Genomic DNA, 17,003 nt, shown 5'->3' with positions numbered 1-17,003 from the left:
CCATGCCTTCCCTGGACCGGAAACAAGCTTCCGAGGACCGGTTTCTAGCATTACAGCCGACTTTAGCCCGGCTTGCTTGAATCCAGTGGTAAAGTGAGCCAGGGACTCACGTCTGAGCATACCCTGCCACACTTATGGTGGCCAAAGCGGTACAAAAGGGGGTGGTGATGGACGGAGCATCTGAACCAATCAAACACTCACACCCAGTCAAAAGATCTGGGTTTGATACATCACCGTTCTTTAGCCCACTCTGCCACCCCAGTTCAGACATGGCTATATGCAAATCAGTCTGACCCTGTGCCTCATGGGAACAGTCCAGCCCGAACTGCCAAGCCATGCCTTCCCTGGACCGGAAACAAGCTTCCGAGGACCGGTTTCTGGCATTACAGCCATCTTCAGCCCGGCTTGCTTGAATCCAGTGGCAAAGTGAACAAGGGACTCACGTCTGAGCATACCCTGCCACACTTATGGCGGCCAAAGCGGTACAAAAGGGGGTGGTGATGGGCGGATCAATTGGATCTCCAGCCTATTAAAAAATGGACAGAGGCTGCACTTCAAGTAAAAGGGTTGTGCTTGGAACGGGGCCAAAGGGCAGCTAATGGTAGGACCAAGTCCGATGCTTTGGGTGCGGTGACCTTTGACAATGGCCGATCTAAAAGCCGCATCGATTACATTCTTGTGAATGTGGAGTTATGGTTCCTACTTCTAGATATGGAAGTTCAATGCCGCCCCGAAAGTGATCACAATCCCCTGGTTCTCAAATTGAATGATAGGAGCTTCCGTGGCCTAGTGCCAATGGAGGATGACTCCTGCTCCAATCTAATAACCATCGCGAATGATTTAAGAAGGGTTCGATGGACTAAGGTAGCATTAGATGAAAGGAATGTGGCAGAAATTAGGGTGCTAGTATCAGGGTCTTTAACGAAACTTTCTGAATGTGGCTCCCAAATGGTCCCAAATGCTAAACTAGTGGGAATCCACAGTGAGCTATTTAATGGGCAGAAAAGGTTTTTCATAAACGCTGAACCAGCTAGGAAGATTAGAAAGTATAAGCCTAACTTGTGGTATAATGACTCGTGCAGGCTAGCCCACAAATCTCTAGTAGTAGCCATGAAATCTAGGATCCACGTCAACATCAAACAGTGTAGAGCATCCTATAAATCAATTTTAAGAAATGCTAATAGAGATTGGGACGAGGAGCGAGGGCGATGCCTATGATCAGCATGTAAAGGCAGGAATATGACCCAATTCTGGGACCTTATCAAATGGGGGAACGGGCAAAGGTCGATAACCCCAAATAACAATGTTGAACCTCAGCAATGGGTTGCCTTCTTTGAAGCCCAATTTCAACTGGCTGAGCAAAGAATAGAAGTTGCCCCACACATTAAAATAGATGTTACCCTGCTGTTTAATACTAAAGAGGTAGAGGCAGTCTTGAAGATCATCCCAAGTGGTAAGGCACCAGGGCCTGACTGTATTCCGGCTGATTTATTTAAGCAGGACCCTGACCTATGGATCCCTTATATCACAAATCTAATAATAAATTTGTTAGCTGGGGAGCATCAATTCCTGTATCTTGGTTTGGAGCGGAAATCATCCCGATTTGTAAAAAGGGTGATCGCTCCGCTCCGGCCAACTACAGACCCATCAGCTTAAATTATGCAATCCAAAAGATTGTAGCACATGTAATATTGCGTAGGATCCAGGGTTGGATGTCTGAAGACGATATTTTATCTCCCTTACAGGTAGGGTTCCGGTCTCATATGGGGACCCTGGATCCAGCTTTTAGATTTGTCTTGCTTTATTGGAAGGAGGTCCTCTTGGGTAGGGGAATGCTTTTCGCTGCCTTTCTTGGATTTAAAATCCGCTTTCGATCTTGTCCCAAGAGTCAAACTGTGGGAAGTTTTACTAGGACTGGGGATGCCCAAAGAGTTAGTTTCCTTTGTGGTAAGACTCTACAAATCTACTTATGCCCAGGTTCTGTGGGGGAAACCAGGCGAGGTTACTGAGAAATTTGAGGTAGGGAAGGGCATTCGCCAAGGGTGCTTGCTGGCACCTACCCTGTTTTCCTTATTTATTAACGGGGTGGAGCAGTATTTTGCCAATCACCCCATGGATGCGCCCATGCTAGCTGGCCAAAAGGTGCCCCTGCTCATGTTCGCGGATGACACCTTGATACTATCCAAGACGAGACAGGGGTTGCAGTTGGCACGTCTCATTTTGAGGAGTTTTACCGTGAACATGAGCTTGTGGTTAATGTAGGGAAGACTAAGTTTATGGTACTCCATGGGTCTAAGCCCGTTAAAGCACAAGTTTTCATGAGCGGAAAACTCTTGAAGCAGACTGATGTCTTCACCTACTTGGGTGTCACTTTTGGTGATAAGCTGAGCTGGAAACCTCAAGTTAAGATCCTCGCGTTGAAACACACCCAACTAGCGGGAGCATTGATCAAGGAACATAGGTTATCATTAACCAAGCCTATAGCTCCAGTTGTTAAAATCTATACAACCAAAATCATCCCGCTATTTTATATGGTGCGGAAATCTGGGGTTTTTATAATCTAACCCAACTGTCAACAGCCCAGAATAAATTTATGAGAACGGTTGTGGGTTTGCCCCATTCCTCCCCTTGTATTCCACTTCTTTTTGACCTTGGCTGTCACCTAATTGAGGACATTGCCCGGTATAGGCCATTGGCTTTCTGGAGGCGGCTCTGGATCACTCCAGAGCTACACCTATTTGCTAGGGCCCTGTCCGAAGTAAGGGGATTGGATCGCTTGCACGGGATCCCCTGGTTGATTGGCATTAAATCCCTCCTTATAGATATGGGGATGAGGGATCTCTGGGATAGCCCAGAGTCGGTGGATTTTCCTTCAAAAGAAATATATAGAGCAGCATATTGGGACCTAATTAAAGCCAGGAGGTTCTCTGCTTTGACTAGCTCTTCTCTGTCTAGAGATTTTTTTGAGTTAAAAGATGAACCCTGCATGGAAAGCTATTGGGATCTTATAACGAAGCCCCGAGATCGCAAGCTCTAACACCAGTTTAGAGTTGAGACACTCCCGCTCAGAAAGTTTACATGCAAATGGCAACCAGGTTCTAGTGACAAGTGCCCATTTTGCCCGGATCATATAGAAGATACTGATCACTTTTTATATGTATGTCCGGTCTACCAACAACCCAGAAGCATGTGGCTTAAACCAGTATGTCGGACCTTGGGAACATGCTCTGCGATGGTTGCTAAAAGCTACTGAAAACTGGTTTTAATGACATCGCAGTAATAGGTGTAGCTAAGTTCCTGAGTTGGGCATGGGTATTACGGGAAAAAAACGGGGGGTCCTAACAGCTTTGTATTTTTTATTGGGTTCCGCTGTATCCTCGAGGAATTGGAAATTTTACGGGTTTTTTTATTATGACGTGTGTTAAGTCTTGTGCGTGAGATATATTTAATCATGTCTTAAAAATTGTATTTTAAACTATAGACATAGGTATTTATTCTTTTAATTTTCTGTAAGACAGATTTTATGGTGTATTTAAGGTTGCACCCATTTGTAATCTGTAATTTGTAATCAATTGACTGTCCTGTCTTTTAAGATGAACAATCGCAATAAAGAATTTTTGAATTGAATTGACATCTGCTTAGAGAATTCCAGAACAGACTTGCATATTGTAAAATCTTTTTATAGTATCACATCTGAAATAGCTAGAGGTCTAACCAGTAAAAAGAAGAAATATCCCAGTGAAAATAACCCCAGATAGTTTAATGAAAAATGTTCAAGGCTAAATAAGGCTTTAAAAATGGCTTTTAAAGCTTAACCCAGGAATTGTAACAGAATAAGTATCCTGAGGAAAGAATATAAAACAGCTGTAGGAAAAGCGAAATCCAACAAGATGCCTGGGAAAGTCTCATCCTGGTGGCTGAGAGTAGAAACTCAAGTTAATTCTGGCATACCATTGACCATCCATATTTTAAAGATAATAGTTCACCGAAAATTGTAACTGTGGTCCCTCCGCAGGACTGGATTACACACTTGTAAAGCCATTTTAACGCAAAATAGCACCCTTATTTTAGTAGAACCCATTAACTCTGTATTATCGTACCCATTTTCATGAAGGGAGCTAGAGGAAAGGCTAACTGTTACCGTCCTATATCTCTTCTGGACTCTACTTTAAAATTAATGGGAAGAATTCTCCTGGGGAGATTAAAAGACTGGGTAGACGAGAATAACATCCTCTCTAAAGCACAGTTTGGGTTCAGAAGAGGTATGAGAACTGTGGAACAGAGCCTAAATCAGGAACTCCTTATTGGAAATTACACACTGGCGAAGGAGGGGGCCCTCCATTTATGCTTTGTGGACCTTACAAGCGCGTTCTACGTTGTTAACCATGCAAATCTGTGGCACACTCTAAAAGAGATAGGAGCACCAAACGAAATTATTATATTCCTATCTCAAATTTATAATTCTCTAACCTCGAGAGTTCGTTTTGGGTGTAAAGGAGAATGTACACAGGATTTCATGGTTACAAGAGGCGTATGCCTGTGGAAAAGTAAATTTTGCCATGTTCTGTGTCCCTACGTGTCCTCCATCTTATGTTATGTGTGCATGATTAATATGCATATGTATTCCCCCTGTTCGATTTAAGATGCAATTATAGTTGTGTCCATCTCTAGTATGCCAGTTTCCAGTTCTCGTGAATACTACGAATATTAGGCCTATGTAAAGTTACGTTGCCACGTTTCTCAGTGTGCACGTTATTTCATTGTAAAGTCCCCGTTTTCTAGGCCTCAAATGGGCCCGGACACCAGATTCAGCTTCTGTCTCCTGAACCCTCGCTGAGGAGCGATGCAGCCCCCACCTGTATCCTCGACCCTTCACTTACTTCCTGCCTCGCAGTGCCCGGCTCGGCCTGGCTCTGCCTCTGAGTCTGCCAAGAGTATGTTATGATTCTAGTTATCAGTCCAGCCCTCCTTCTCTGCATTCCTAAGCTACTGAATCGCATCAATAGTTTCCGTCATTGTCTAGCCTTTACGTCTCCATGTAAGAGAAATACTGTATTTATGGTCATTTAATATTCTTCATCACGCACTACATGTAGAATAATGCATGCTCCAGTCTTAGAGTCTGTTAGCCTCTCCCCTCCTGACTCTTAGTTTATATCAACATGTCCTCTAAACATTAGATACTAGATAGGGTTTAGGTACATGTCGCCCTGACTCTCCAGACTTCAGTCTCTGCTCCTAGCACAGAGTTCATAGCCCCCAGCTTCTCCTAGTAACACGTCATTGTCAGTTTGCGCGCACCATTAGGTTAGAGGTCCCGGCTCCTTAGGTAGCCCCCTCCATGTTTCCGCCCCATTTATGACATATTCTGTTACGTTTACATCACATGTCTATGTATACGCCTCTTGTTACACCTACTTTCACTCTTATCTTTCGCGACTGCTATTGACCACACCCACTGCTCCGCCTATTGTATTCGCTGTAATGCAACTGTTTTAGTATATATGCTTGTGTACTGTTAATAAAGTTAGCGCGCTCATTCCCTGTCCCCCCTGCAGGGCCCTGTCATCCTATTCCTGTGCAGGTTGTCCTGTTCCTGTCCTTTATGCTGTATTAAACCTGCAAACTCCTACTACCTCGAATCTTGACTCTTATTTATTGAGCTATCTGTTATTCATTTATCCATTCAAAAATAGAGGTATTATTTATTTATTTACCACATAATGGCGCCCGAATAGGGACTTGCCCTTTCCCCACGCGCCGGCGAAGCCACGCCGGCCCCCTGACCCTCTGCAGCCGTGACGGAACTCTTCTGCGCACCGGCAGATATTTCTGCTTCAAGTATCCCTCAGGCCCACGGAGGAGACGGAGGTGGCGGTCCAGCATCCAGACGAGGCGGTGGAGGAACGCGGCGAGTCCCGACCAGAGCCCAAGCCGAGAGTCCAAGGTCCGAGGTATCCGGAGGCCCACCCGTAACAGAAGTCCGAAGTTCGTCCGTCCGGCGTCGAAGCAGTCCAGTCCAGTCCGAGGCCTTCCGTTCTTGCTGCCCGGTGAGTACCATTGCTGGGGTAGTATCTAGACAGGGTCAATCTAAATTGACTCTGGTCCGTGGGTTGGTGGTACACAGACCCAAAACGAAGTGTCCACTTTGGTGGATGCGGGTCCTAACGTGTCTCTTTATGAGACCGGTGAGTTTCGTACTGTTTTAGCAGTACATCTAGTTTCTGTTCTAGTCAGTTCTGTTTCTCGAGAAAATTCATGTATTCTGTTTCCAGTATTCCAGGTAGTATTCTGTTCGAACTGTTATTTTAAATGTTTTTCATGTATTGTAATGTCGTGGTATGAATGTGGAGTATTTATCGTGTTCATTGTGTATTGTAATTGCGTATTGTGTCTAGGTTACAGTTCAGTCATGCCCTTATTTTCTAAACTACGTCAGTTAAAAACCAGAAAAGGTCTGCTAGAAGCAGCAGTTCCTGTCCCGCCTAGGGACAGTCCAGGTCATTTTATGTATCAAAAGCATGGCATAAGTGCCATATTATATCTAGATTTATGGATAGAGTATACCAAACAGTTAGAGGAAAAGTATAGATGGCCTGTATCAGGCACATGGGATGCCGAGTGCATCATGCGAGTAGAAGAAGCATTATGGAAAAAGAAAGCCAGACAGTCACAGAAAGATGCCATCGAGTTATGGCGCAAAGAATCTCATAAGAGAACCGAAAAAGAAATCAGAAAGTCAGAATTAAGTAGAGAATCTTTAGAACGAGCCCAAGAAAGGGAATTAATCGAGATAGGTGAACGAGTCAAAACCGAACAGTCAGACAGACAGAGGCATGCCCTTATTAAGGGTATGTATCCTCTTCTTGCCGAGGGCTTGCCAAAAGCGACCCCGGAGGCATCCAGTAATTTTCCGCCACCATTAGTTCCGACTAAGCTACGTCACAAACCGACCGCTGCTGATATTTTCATCTCGTCCTATTTGGACGACACAGTCCCGGAATATGCAAATCCTGTTCCGCCAGTCCCTGTAAATCAGGCAATTCCTGCTCCCCCAGACACCGGGGCACCCTTTGCAGTACCCGCTACGGTACCCCCGGTCCAGCCTACATTACAATTTCCCACCGCACCGGTACGACGAGTATCAGTCGACGATTCCAGTTTAGGGGCCGCAGGAGGAGGTCCTCCTGGTACCCCGCCACCACACCAACGTAGAACGTTGGCCGAGTTACATGAATGTGCGTTACAACGTACGCCCAAATATAAGTCCGTTGCAGATATCCGACGAGCTCTCACTGAATGCCGCTATGATCCAGTCGCAGGTGATGATAGTACAGTTATATATTCCATCCGTGTAAGACGGGTGACCGGGTATTTGGACACCCTACCTGACATGAAAGAAGATCTAGACAGAATATATCGTTTCATCCGTACAGGGAATGATCCAGAAAGTATTGGCGAAGCCATGTCTCAAAGGAAAGCTGAGATCCAGCTCATGATATTAAAGTTTCTGATTAATTGTTTAATAAGAGAACAAGACTACCCGACTAAAGATCCGGCCGAAATGAGAATCCTGACAAGGTGGAGTGATAATATAGCCGAGGGTAAGCACAAGACTATCAGTAGTATAGAGAGTATGTACAAGAAAATTCGTAAAGAAATACTAAAGTTACACGAACAACGTAAAGCAGCACAAGTAAGCGAGAAAGAAAATGACTCTACCGAAGAGGTAGACGACGAGAATCCCACTAGAATAGCGTATGTAGGAAAATCTAGATTTCCAGATCGCCATTTATGCCTAGAACACAAGACAGTTTTTCATCATCCAGCACCAGAACAAGGTTCTCTAGAACAAGTATTTCAAGCTACTGATCACATTTTGAAGTCACGAATCGGTTATAGTGAGTTAAGTACTATGCATGAACAAGAACTAGTCCGATCAGCAGTCCGATGGATTACTGATTCTACCACTTTCCCAGACGAAATAGTGGCACAAATGTTTCTGAAACTGCCCCCAGCCGAGCAACGACTGGTGGGTATGTATATGATCCAGCACCTCATTACTCTGTATGAGGGTCAACATTCTGATCCAGGTCCGTTACACGATGTCCTGAACGAGTTACTCCAGTATAGATGGAAAGGTCTAGGTACCGATTTAATTAGTGTCATTCTAGAACAGCGCCACAAATATAGAACGTTTTTGAACCCGCGTTTTGTTCATGTCTCACCCCCAGAAAGTAAACCCTTTTACATAGATAGACAGAACCCGTTACGAGAAGTACACCCAGTCAGGACAACAGATGGTGAAATGCAACGAGTGTTTGTTTACACCCCGATTACAAAGATGGAACTCTTAGAGATGAAGAAATTAATTCCCTGTCATGACAAAGATCCAGCAGGGTTCCACCGAGAATTAAAAGACATGCTCCGTATGGGAGAATACACGTATCCAGATATTATTAAAATGCTAAAAGTCCTGTTGCCCGCAGGGGTATATGAAAAACTCAAGGAAAAAGATTGGGAGGTGGGAGAGAAAAAGATCGATTGGGCAGTTCTAGAAGCTGAAGATAAGATACGAGTACCAGGTACCGGTCTAGGAGAGAAATGTAAAGAATTACCAGAACTGTTAATACAAGTTTTGCCTAGATTATTAGCCACTTAAAAGGAAGACTGGGATGCAATCTCAGCCTGTAAACAGAAACAAGACGAAGACACTAGTGATTTTTATTCTAGATTTGAAAAGTGTTTTATTATAAACAGTGGATTGAAAACGAGTAGTGAGTCATACCCTCATCTTTTTGTTACTAAACTAGTCGAGAATTCAAGTCCACAAGTAAAGAATCGAGTTTTGAAAGTCGAAAGTACGTGGCAAGCTAATACTCCGTCCCAGATGTTACAGATGCTCCAGTACCACCAGAATAGAATCAGAGAAGAGCAAGATCATGAAAGAAAACGTATGAAAGACACGAAAATGAAAGTACTAGTTGCACAATCTGTTCCTCAAGACAGTCAGAAGAGGGGTCCGAATCAAGCAAGTCATCCTGCAGTTCCCGTTAAAGGGACATGCAATTATTGTAAACAGCCAGGTCATTTTATAAACGAGTGTGCAGTTCTGAAACATAACATAGCTACTGGTAAGACTAAAGAAAGACCACGTCCGCCTAGACAAGAACAAGTTTCACAGACCTCTCAGCCACAGAATGCACAACAGACAGTTACAGCACCGCAGCCTATTGCTGCAACACAGCATGTTACACAGCAGATGTACCAGTATGCACAGTCCGAGTATCCAGAGTATCAGCCATATTCATGAAACAGCCTAGAGAGGGAGGTAGGCTTGCCTCTCATCGAGATACCTGTAGATCAAGAGGGTCCCTATGTTCATAGTCAAGTACTAGGGAAAGACAGAAAGTTTCTGATTGATACAGGGGCAAGTAGGACCACCATTAGTCACGCCGAAGTTCCAGGGGCTCCGCTCTCAGGCTCTAGAAATGTTTCCCTTGGATTTTCAGGAAAGCCTATTGTAAACGAGATATCTAAACCAGTTACTCTAGAAGTAGGTCCATTGTCCCGCACTACTGATCTGTTACTTACAAAGTCATGTCCAGAAAATCTGTTAGGTATTAAAACACTGAAAGAATTAGGTGCAGTTATTTGCTGCTCCCCAGAGGGAATACGATTGTTCCTACGTGACTTCAAGGGTCACTATGTGTTACGAGATTTTGATCCGAGATTGTCTAATGTCCCGCAGCATCTATGGGCGCAAGGTCCAACTGATGTTGGTTATATGCAAATCACACCCCATCGTGTGACTCTCAAACCAGGTGTAGTCCTGCCACGAATCAGACAGTACAGATTGCCACCTGAGGCTGTAGCAGCCTTATCCAAAATCATTGACGAGCTCATGGCTCAAGGAGTAGTTGTAGAAACTGACTCCAATGTATGTAATTCTCCGATCATTCCAGTCATGAAACGTACTGATCCGAATGCACCCCCAGTATATCGATTAGTGATTGACCTTCGAGAACTTAATAAATGTATTATTCCCCAGTACCCAGTTGTCCCAGATATCTCTTCCCTATTGACAGCCATTGATTCCGAAGCCTCATTTTTTACAGTCATAGACCTCAAGAACGCGTTTTTCAGTGTCCCCATTCATCCAGACAGCCAGTTTCTTTTCGGATTTTGTTTAAATGGAAGGAGCTATATGTTCACGCGAGCTCCTCAAGGTTTCACAGAAAGTCCTAGTATTTACAGTCAAGCACTTAAGAGACAACTAGACAACATTCACATGCCAACTGACACTGCCCTGCTCCAGTATGTCGATGATCTACTAATCACAGCCCGTTCTGAACGTGCTTGCGAGCGAGCATCCCTTACAGTCTTGTATTTCCTTGCCGAGATGGGGCACAAGGTGTCCCCTTCGAAGCTTCAATTCTGTGTCCAGCAAGTGATCTACTTAGGCCACTTGCTGTCCAAGAGGGGTAGGCAGTTGACACCTGGCCGTATCCAGTTAATAGCGAGTCTTCCTCAGCCCAAGACCCAGAAGGAGGTACGTGCTTTTATCGGCCTTACTTCTTACTGCAGACAATGGATTCCTCAGTATGCATTTCTAGCTAAGCCACTGATACAGTTAACGACACAGGAGGCAGCCGTATCGACTGTCCTCCCTTGGACATCTGAACATACACTTAGTTTCAATGAGTTAAAGAAAGCTTTATGCCAAGCTCCTGTTCTAGCTTCACCGAACTACAGTAAGCCTTTTACACTTTTCGTCACAGAACGCGAAGGTACAGCATTATCTGTTCTCACACAAGATCAAGCAGGACAATACAAGCCCTGTGCTTATTTTTCGAGCACACTAGATCCTGTAGCCCAGGCTCTGCCTGCGTGCCTCAAGTCAGTTGCAGCCACAGCACTAGCTATCAGACAAAGTGATTCCATAGTGTTAGGACACTCCTTGACAGTACAAGTTCCACACTCTGTGGAAGTTCTTTTAAACCGAACACAGACTCAGCACTTGACAATTGCACGTTTAACAGGTTATGAATTGACACTGTTCCAGCCACACATAGAAATCAGACGCTGCAACGTTCTAAATCCTGCTACACTGTTACCGTCAGTTAATTCGAATCCTGCCACACATGACTGTGTGGAAGTAGTTAACATTATGACTAAGCCAAGACAAGATCTGACAGATATTCCATTACCAGATCCCGACCTGACACTTTATGTGGATGGTTCATGTATGAGAACGAGTACAGGAGAACTAGTAGCCGCGTATGCAGTGACTACTGACACTGAAGTTATAGAAACACACCGTATTGACACCCTGTCTGCTCAAGCAGCAGAGCTAGTTGCTCTGACTCAAGCCTGCATACACGCTAAGAACCTGAAAGTTAATGTTTACACAGATTCACGTTACGCATTTGGAGTCGTACACGACTTTGGAGTGCTCTGGCAGGAGAGAGGTTTCATGACTTCTCATGGAACCAAGATTCAGCATGGTCTCCTTATTCAGGCTCTGTTAGATGCCATACATTTACCGACATCTATTGCTATCATGAAGTGCAAAGCACATACGAAAGTTACTGACACTATTTCTCAAGGTAATGATCTAGCAGATCGCACAGCCAAGCTTACAGCACAGACTCCAGACATGTTAGTTAACCCGACACAGACACATACTCCAGATCAGACTACATGTATGACAGTTAAGCACCCCACTCAAGATGTCATAGATATTCAGTTACATGCTACTCCCGATGAAATCAAGAAATGGTCCGAACAAGGAGGGGTCCAGACAGATCAGGGATGGGTAACGAAGGGTAAAGCCACATGGTTTCTCCCCGACTCTATGGTTCAAGTCATTATCAATACCGCACATAGTCCAGCACATTTAGGAGAAAAAGCTATGTTAGACAGTATCCAGAACATTTGGTTCAACAAGCATTTACGGGCTGCAGCCAAGCAGAAAGTCCGTACCTGTATGATATGTTGCCAGTTTAATCCAGGTAAAAGTGTCCCGGTGGAACAAGGTGGATTCCAGCCCCCTGACCACCCTTTTGAAGTCCTCCAAATGGATTATATTCAGATGGAGCGATGTCGAGGTTTCAAGTATGTCCTTGTAGTTGTATGCGCTTTGTCCAGGTGGACAGAAGCATATCCAGTCCCAGATTACACAGCCGCGACCACTGCCAAACAGTTGGTTCGTGAATTCTTCCCCCGTTATGGACTCCCTAGAGTCGTATATTCTGATAACGGCCAGCCATTCTCATCCGAGCTTATGAAACACATTTCCCTGTTGTTAGGGTACCAGTGGAAGTTCCATTGTGTACGCCATCCTGAAGCAGCTGGTCTAGTAGAGAGACATAATCAGACCCTGAAAATCCGTATTGCCAAGATTTGTAAAGAGAAAGGTGTGGACTGGCTAGTAGCTCTGCCAGTCGCTTTATTTTATATGCGCATGGTCGCACATTCCAGATCAGGTCTGTCCCCGTATGAGGTCGTATTCGGCCGCCCCCCTAACATGTGGGGTACACCTAGACCTCGAAGTATTACCGATGTTTCAAGTAATATGCTGACAGATTACCTAGCTTCCTTGATGTCTGCCCTCAACTCTTGTCGTTCACAGGTTGCCGCCGCATTTCCAGACAATACCGAGGTGGCACCGCATGAAATCGTTCCCGGATGCATGGTTCTTGTCCGGAATTTTGATCGTTCAAGTCCGCTGGAGCCTCGCTGGAAGGAACCCCGACAGGTCCTCCTGGCCACCCGTACTGCCGTCAAGCTGGAAGGCAGGAAGGGCTGGGTCCACCTGTCACATGTGAAAAGATTTTTTGGACTAAAGCCTGTTTCAAAGAACATTTCCGAGGATCTTAAAGACTGCCAAAGTACTATTCTTAAGGACTGTCCCGCAAAAGACAATGATACTGAACCCTCCCTGTTAGAGAAAACTCCGCAACAGGAGTATAAGCTCAAATTAAGGTCTAGTAAAATAAGTCAGCCAGTTTGATTGTCTAAGTCCTCCCCTAGGTGAAACGGTTAGACCGGTTTCTGACATGTATAAAATAGACCCCCATAGTGAGAGAGTTAGTCAAAACTCAATCCGATGTATCGTTTTTCTAAGTTTCATATTGTTTTTCAGCCTTATGATTACCTGCACATGTTATGCATTTTATTTGTATTTTCCAGTTTCTCATGTAAATAAGTCTGCTAATGCTACAGTAGAACACACGTTTAGTGATCTGCCTCCTCATGAACTCTCATATCGTCTCGCTATGCGAAATAATTCTTTTATTCGCATGTTACATTATTCACACCAGACCAGCAATGCCACTAATTGTTGGGTGTGTGGTCGACTCCCCCCTTTCCAGACACCGAAGGGAGTTCTGCCACTCTTTCCTTATCCATTTTCACATAATGGTTCGTGTGGAGCATGGTCCACGTTAACGTCATCCTCAACAGATATGTCTTTTCTTAACAGTACATGTTTTCCAGACAAGCAAGGTCTTCCCCACAGAACAGGGTTAGATCTAGAAAATGAAGTTTATCATTTAGGTAATTATTCTTCGAATTTCATGGTCCTGAATGTTCAGTCTGATTCTACTCCAGACCTACCTACTATATCAGTATTACCAGTTAAAGGCGAATTATGTGTCCGAAATAATGGTTCCGTACATGTAGGCCATAGTGATTGTACTACTATTGTCAAGTATAGTGACAGTAGGAAATCTATTTTTAAAGCTTCACGTCATTCTTATTTTGTTTGTGGTCAGATCGCATATGTTCGTCTGCACCTCGATTGGGAGGGAACCTGTTACATTGCCTTCCTACTGCCACCAGTTTTCCTAGCCCCACCTGACTATCATAGGAATTCCCACCTAGTACATACTAGACACAAGAGAGATCTCCCGATTGTCGATTATACTGAAACTGCTCTAGAACAATACATAGATATCAATAAAGGTGTCTTCCCCTACTTAGGCACTGTTGTAAATAGTAAACTGATACGTAGATTAACCAGAACACTTGAAGCAGTAGTGATTGAGACTACTTCTGCTCTAAGTAACTTAACCGAAGAGCAATCCTTTATGAGAATTGTCGTGCTCCAGAATCGTCTCGTCCTTGACGTCATACTGGCCGGTAGGGGCGGGGCCTGTAGAGTCATCGGATCTAGTTGCTGCATTTTCATTCCAAATAACGCGCCGTCTGTTTATTCAGCCATAACCAGACTCCATAAAATTGCCCATATGTTACACCAAGATCCAGGCACCTGGACATGGTCCGGTTGGTTCTGGAATATAATTTCCGCCTGGGGATGGAAAGTATTGTCATTTCTGGGTATTGCAGTAGCGATCATATTCAGTTGCTGCCTCTGTATACAATGTGGCCCTGCGATTTGCGGCATTTGTGCTACCTCTTGTATTCCTAGTCCCAAGTCCCGTTCTAAATCCCGTTCCAAGAAAATTCGAGACGAGCAAATGATACTGTATGAAATGATAGATGGTATCATGAATATTGATGTTTCCTGATGGAAACGTAGTGACAAGGAGGGAATGTGGAAAAGTAAATTTTGCCATGTTCTGTGTCCCTACGTGTCCTCCATCTTATGTTATGTGTGCATGATTAATATGCATATGTATTCCCCCTGTTCGATTTAAGATGCAATTATAGTTGTGTCCATCTCTAGTATGCCAGTTTCCAGTTCTCGTGAATACTACGAATATTAGGCCTATGTAAAGTTACGTTGCCACGTTTCTCAGTGTGCACGTTATTTCATTGTAAAGTCCCCGTTTTCTAGGCCTCAAATGGGCCCGGACACCAGATTCAGCTTCTGTCTCCTGAACCCTCGCTGAGGAGCGATGCAGCCCCCACCTGTATCCTCGACCCTTCACTTACTTCCTGCCTCGCAGTGCCCGGCTCAGCCTGGCTCTGCCTCTGAGTCTGCCAAGAGTATGTTATGATTCTAGTTATCAGTCCAGCCCTCCTTCTCTGCATTCCTAAGCTACTGAATCGCATCAATAGTTTCCGTCATTGTCTAGCCTTTACGTCTCCATGTAAGAGAAATACTGTATTTATGGTCATTTAATATTCTTCATCACGCACTACATGTAGAATAATGCATGCTCCAGTCTTAGAGTCTGTTAGCCTCTCCCCTCCTGACTCTTAGTTTATATCAACATGTCCTCTAAACATTAGATACTAGATAGGGTTTAGGTACATGTCGCCCTGACTCTCCAGACTTCAGTCTCTGCTCCTAGCACAGAGTTCATAGCCCCCAGCTTCTCCTAGTAACACGTCATTGTCAGTTTGCGCGCACCATTAGGTTAGAGGTCCCGGCTCCTTAGGTAGCCCCCTCCATGTTTCCGCCCCATTTATGACATATTCTGTTACGTTTACATCACATGTCTATGTATACGCCTCTTGTTACACCTACTTTCACTCTTATCTTTCGCGACTGCTATTGACCACACCCACTGCTCCGCCTATTGTATTCGCTGTAATGCAACTGTTTTAGTATATATGCTTGTGTACTGTTATTAAAGTTAGCGCGCTCATTCCCTGTCCCCCCTGCAGGGCCCTGTCATCCTATTCCTGTGCAGGTTGTCCTGTTCCTGTCCTTTATGCTGTATTAAACCTGCAAACTCCTACTACCTCGAATCTTGACTCTTATTTATTGAGCTATCTGTTATTCATTTATCCATTCAAAAATAGAGGTATTATTTATTTATTTACCACATGCCAATGATGCGTTTTGGCTCCACTGTTATTTTCCTTATATATCAATAACATTACACCTTTTTGCAAATGCAAAAAGCTGATTGCCCAAAAGTAGGAAGTTGCACTACCCTAGTACTACTCTATGCAGGCGACGCTGTCCTCTTGTCAAGGACAGCAAATGGATTACAATGTTTAATCGAGAAGTTTGCCCTGCATATGACAGAAAAGGATTTATTTGCAATTATACCTGACCAAAACCTTTGTGATGACATGTGGCAAGACTAGAACGAGGAGTAGACAACACAGTGTGGGGGGAGTGGCTATAGGTAGAGTACCAGACGTTGTCTACCTGGGACTCCGTTTTAATAGAATGGGCAGCTGCAGACCACATATCGATACTAGTAATTTGACATTTTTAAGAGTTGTTGAGGGAATTTTTAGATTTTCATCTAAAATGGGAAACAAGCCCCTCAGGGAGATACTTACTCTGTACAGAACAAAGTGTGTCACTGGGGCCTGCTATGGAGCAGACATTTGGGGAAGACCAGGTACTGACTCACTAAAAATACAAGAAAATACATTTCTGAAAAGAGTTTTGGCAGTACCCAGCTCTACAGCCAATTACATTGTACATGGGGGATTGGCTGTACCATACATAAGTGATACTATTAGAATAGCTGGTCTCACATCTTGGAGAAGGCTGTGGGAAAAGGATGAGGTAAAATTTATGACAGATATCATAAAAGACTGCCTGGCCCTTGACAATTGGAAAATAATGCCATGGCGCGAGTACATTTAAAATCTATTAAGGGATTGCAAGATAGATTTTAACAAAGGGGACTTAATATCCATATGAGACATTAGTAAAATTGATTTGAAGCTGAGATACATCTCGCTTATGTATGGTGTACGAACTGACGAAGTCAAACACAAATACATCGTTACTGCCTACTGCCAAATCACTTCTGTTTCGGATTTACAAAGTATCTTAAAAATGATAGTAAATGTCCAACACAGATTTTATCTGACTAGGTTGAGATTTGGCACTGTACATCACTTGGTAGCATTCCGTGACAGGAAAAAAGGTTTCCATAAGCTACCAAATTGCCTGTGTAATGGGAAAACCCCTCAGTCTACGCTACACTTTATACTATTTTGAACTCTCTACAGTGATATAAGGAAATCAATTATAAGACCCATTTTTCTCGCCAATAGATTGTTTAATTATAAAAATGCTTTTAATTATTTATGTGGCCTGGATAATATGAAAATCATGTGCA

The sequence above is a fragment of the Lissotriton helveticus genome, chromosome 4_1 (genome assembly GCF_964261635.1).
Source record: "Lissotriton helveticus chromosome 4_1, aLisHel1.1, whole genome shotgun sequence".
Taxonomy (NCBI): Eukaryota; Metazoa; Chordata; class Amphibia; order Caudata; family Salamandridae; genus Lissotriton; species Lissotriton helveticus.
Note: the sequence above shows the minus strand (reverse complement) of the source record.